This window comes from Oxyura jamaicensis, chromosome 1 (genome assembly GCF_011077185.1).
Source record: "Oxyura jamaicensis isolate SHBP4307 breed ruddy duck chromosome 1, BPBGC_Ojam_1.0, whole genome shotgun sequence".
Lineage (NCBI taxonomy): Eukaryota > Metazoa > Chordata > Aves > Anseriformes > Anatidae > Oxyura > Oxyura jamaicensis.
Window position 1 is genome coordinate 58189218 of NC_048893.1, and position 4235 is coordinate 58193452.

General features: G+C 42.4%; 1 long non-coding RNA gene across 1 annotated transcript; it reads left to right on the forward strand.

Moving 5' to 3' along the window:
• The first annotated feature begins 501 nt into the window (after positions 1-501).
• On the forward strand, positions 502-4073 carry LOC118175700. Its single transcript, XR_004755083.1, has 2 exons — positions 502-956; positions 3642-4073. It is a non-coding gene; the product is annotated as an uncharacterized LOC118175700 (long non-coding RNA).
• Positions 4074-4235: the final 162 nt, after the last annotated feature.

Here is a 4235-nt window from a genome sequence, read left to right on the forward strand (position 1 = left end):
CAGGAATTCAGAAGCCTAGATCTGAAATATATATATATATATATAAATAGCTTTGTTTATTTTATTCTTCATGTATTCTTCACGTGCAGGGAAGACCAAATGACCACGAGGACTGCAAGCACTGCAGGTTCAGTGTGAAAAGCTGTGTGTTGGTGCCATCTGGTGGGCCTAGAGCCACCTCCAAGCCAAAGAGGCAAAGCTCTCCCGGACAGGGCATGACCCCACCTAACACCGTCCTGGCTCGTAGCATAGGGACCTTCCATCGGGAAACAAGGCTGAAGCTACAACAGATAAAAAAGACAGGACAGCCTACCTGTGATACGCTTCCTCCATAGTTAGGGGTGCTGAAGCGAACAAGAAGTGTGTGCCAGGGAGAGGCACTGGCCCAGAACAAGGGGATGAGCAAGATGATTGTCTAAATGCTTAGGCACACCTGTGTGAGAGGATTTCTGCCATCCCCTTAAGAGGCATAGTTCACTCTAACAGGCTCATGTCCTCAATAAGTGCTCGAAGTATCAGGAGGCACACACATTACTTCATTACAGGGCACCTAGCTCTGCCTGGGGCAGCCATGAGAGTGGGAGACAGGAGGAGCACAGCTTCTTTCTTAGGCCCTATTCCAGCCTTTTCTGAATCAAGGAAACCTCTTCAAGATGCATTGTCTAAATCAGAGGTGTGCATGTAAATTAGGTGGGTGGTCAGAGAGTCTGCTTCCTGGCCCAGTTTGTCTGCTGGGGTGAGGAGGAAGGAGTCAAGAGCAAGATAAAATTGAAGTCAGCACTGGCAGCAATGGGTCAGTTATCAAGAGCTACACAGCTGGCATAAAGCCGTTTGCAGGAGCTGCTGCTTCTGTTTCCTCTGGATGCTTGACACCATCACATCTTGCGTCCAAGCCTTTGCAGACAGGAAGGAGGAGATGGATGCAGAGGCTGAGGATGGGAGGACAGTGCTGGAGGGTAAGAGATGCATGGGGTGTTGTCTTTTTGAGCTTCAAAGTGACTTAGCTGGCTGCAAGCACCCATTCTGGTTCTGCTTAGATCTCTGTGTGTAACCTTGGCTTTATTCCACGGAGTTACATGACAGACTTGTGCAAATACTAAGACTAGCAGCAATCCAATTTCCTACGTTCAATCTTGTGTCTTGTGATATGGCTATTACTTTGCCACCCAGCCATCTCAGCCCTCCATTTTAATGGTAGATTAATCATCCCCAGGTATATTTCTTCACCACCAATTTTTTATTAAACTCTAACTCCTGGACAGCACCATTACTGTACATCTCAGAAACAGATATGGCTATGGTTAAAAGATTTCAAGACAAATAATGTCAAGATGTTGTTAACAAAGAATCCACCGCTTCCTTTGGTTTGTTGTTTTGGTAGTTAAGCACTCAGAAATAGATACACTTACTTCAGACTTCAGTAAGTCTTAGCAGTATGAAGTTAAGAGCAAGTGCCGGATTCTGTAACTAGGAAGGGGCAACCCTGGCTATACATACAGACCTGGGGACAAGAGGCTGGAGATCAGCTCTGCAGGAAGGGGTCTTGGGGTTTTGGTTGACAGCAAGATGAATATGAGCCAGCAGAGTGCCCTGGCAGCCAAAAGGGCCAACCGTACCCTGGGGTGCATCAAGCACGGCATTGCTAGTTGGTCAAGGGAAGGGATTGTTCCTCTCTGCTCTGCACTGGTGCAGCCTCATCTCAAGTACTGTGTGCAGTTCTGGGCGCCACAGTATAAGAAAGATATAAAACTGTTAGAAAGATGTCTATGATGGCTATGGAGATGGTAAAGGGTCTGGAGGGCAAGACATATGAGAAGGAGCTGAGGTCCCTTGGTTTGTTCAGCCAAGAGCAGAGCAGGCTGAGGGGAGGCCTCATGGCGGCCTGCAGCTCCCTCACAAGGGGAGCGGAGGGGCAGGCGCTGAGCTCTGCTCTCTGGGGACAGCGACAGGACCCGAGGGAACGGCATGGAGCTGGGACAGGGGAGGGTCAGGGTGGGTGTTAGGAAAAGGTTCTGCACCCAGAGGGTGGTCGGGCACTGGGACAGGCTCCCCAAGGCAGTGGTCAAGGCACCGAGCCTGTTGGAGTTCAAGAAGCATTTGGACAGTGCTCTCAGACATCTGGTCTGATTTTTTGTGTGGTCTTTTGGAGACCCGGGATTTGGACTCAATGATCCTTTTGGGTCCCTTCAACTCAGGATATTTTATGATTCTGTATGGCCTTATTATGCTTTTGCTTATGATTTAGCCTGTTTTTGCTAGGTTAGAGAATTGCTAACAAAAAAGAACATTTTTTGTATGTGAGCCCAATGTTGATTTATTGTATAGTTAAGTATCCTGCTGTATAGCCACAGAACTACAGAAGGAACTTCCAAAATCTCTTTTAATTTGGGGTGATACCTATACTTTTCTTTTTTTCTTTTTTTTTTTTTTTCAAATATTTTTTTTTCTAACACCGTCTCAGTCCATATGGTTATTCCTGTGGCTGAAATCACTCCTCTCCGTTGTGTGCACAGTATCGTTTATCTTTCTTTTCTTCCAGTAGCATCCACATATCTAAGCTCTTTAGTTCCTACCTACCACACGTCTGCAGTCACAAGCTGAGAAAGACAGACCCTGACATTCCCTTGTTTTTACATTTTTTTAATTTGATTTTTTATTTACTTATTTATTTTTTTCTTTTGGATTCCCCCACTAGGTTTATGGCTCATACTGTTCTCTTTCCTCAGCTTTACTTAACTCCAAGTTCCCTTTCTTTCTCTCCACTGATTCCCTCATACCTTCTCTGCCTGAACTTCCCTCCAGTTCTTCTTACCCTTGGGCTCTTTTCCAGTTCTGTACTGCTCTTCCAGCTGCAGCAGCTGCAGCTGTAACTTCTCATCTGGTTACCAGTTTTATAGCAAGAAAATATTAATGTTTGAATATAGGTTAAAAAGGTAACACAGAATCTGAAAAAGTATTTATTTCCTTAAAAAGTAGATGAAGCTGAGGAAAGTGAAACTAAACATACTGATAAACATTTTAAACAAAGCAAATTCTTATCCTGGTGTGTGTTAGCAGCCTTGTGCATAAAGTCAGTGTGCAATTAGTGATAGATGTGGAGTAACCAAAATGTGCAGTTTCTTGTCAAATTTATGTACATTATGATTATTTGAAAAGTCATAGTTAGGTACATGCTCACATAGTGAAGGCATCCCAACCCAAATTTCTCAGTCCTTTGAAAGAGTAAAAATCCCAATACATTCAGTGCTACAGCACATTCAAGACTTAATTCTATAAAACCAGAGACATCTTGTATCTATTTTGTAGAAAAATTACATATTATGAAATACTACACTTGAAGCAGTACCAACACAGTTATGACCTTCTTATTTTGGTAGATGTTCACTGACATAAAATCTAGGCCTGTTTTTAGTGCTGTTTAAAAAACCTCAGATTACTGAGAGTACACATCTTTCATCTTAACAAAGTATTGAATCCAAGCTTACAAAACTTGAATTTTGTTTGAGTGGAGTGTGTTGCATTGTGTCTATTACATAAAATAATTTCCCTGTAGAAGTAAGCAGGATTTAGAGCAAGGGGTAACTATCAAAATCAGTGAATTTCATGAAACATATCAGGACACCATTTGTATCTCTCTACAGAAATCAGCTTTGCCTTTATTTCTACCTGGACCTGAAGTCACTTGAAGCAAAACACAGAACATGGAATTGAATGCAGTCAAATTGAAGTATTTTGGCACAACATCCAATTCATATGATGATACAAGCTGATCAAGGAACAGAAGTATCAGAAAATGTAGACTTACGGGTATCATCTTGGCATAAGGGGATAGTACTCTCTTTTTACCTAAATTTACTACTTCTTCCTATGAAGAGAGTGTAAAATCAGAGCATCTCAGCAGCATTGCCACGTAGAAAAAGATCTGGAGAAGTGAAACTGATCTTCTATATATAAAGTTATAACTCCAAAAGAGGTTGTAAATAACAAAGCTGTCTTTGTCAGCTGAGTACAGAATTGATGGATAAAAGTGCAGCTTCACATATTAGCGAGGGCCGAACTGTAAATACCTTCATAAAAAAACTTAATCCTTTACTAACCCTGTCATGGCATGGTGAGTTTCCCAAATAATCCACTGCCAACAGTGAAATGTACACCTGGTGATTCTAATACCCTATGTTAGCGTCTATGTTAAAATATGTTAATATAAATGATTAAGGATTATCAGCTTGGCCAAC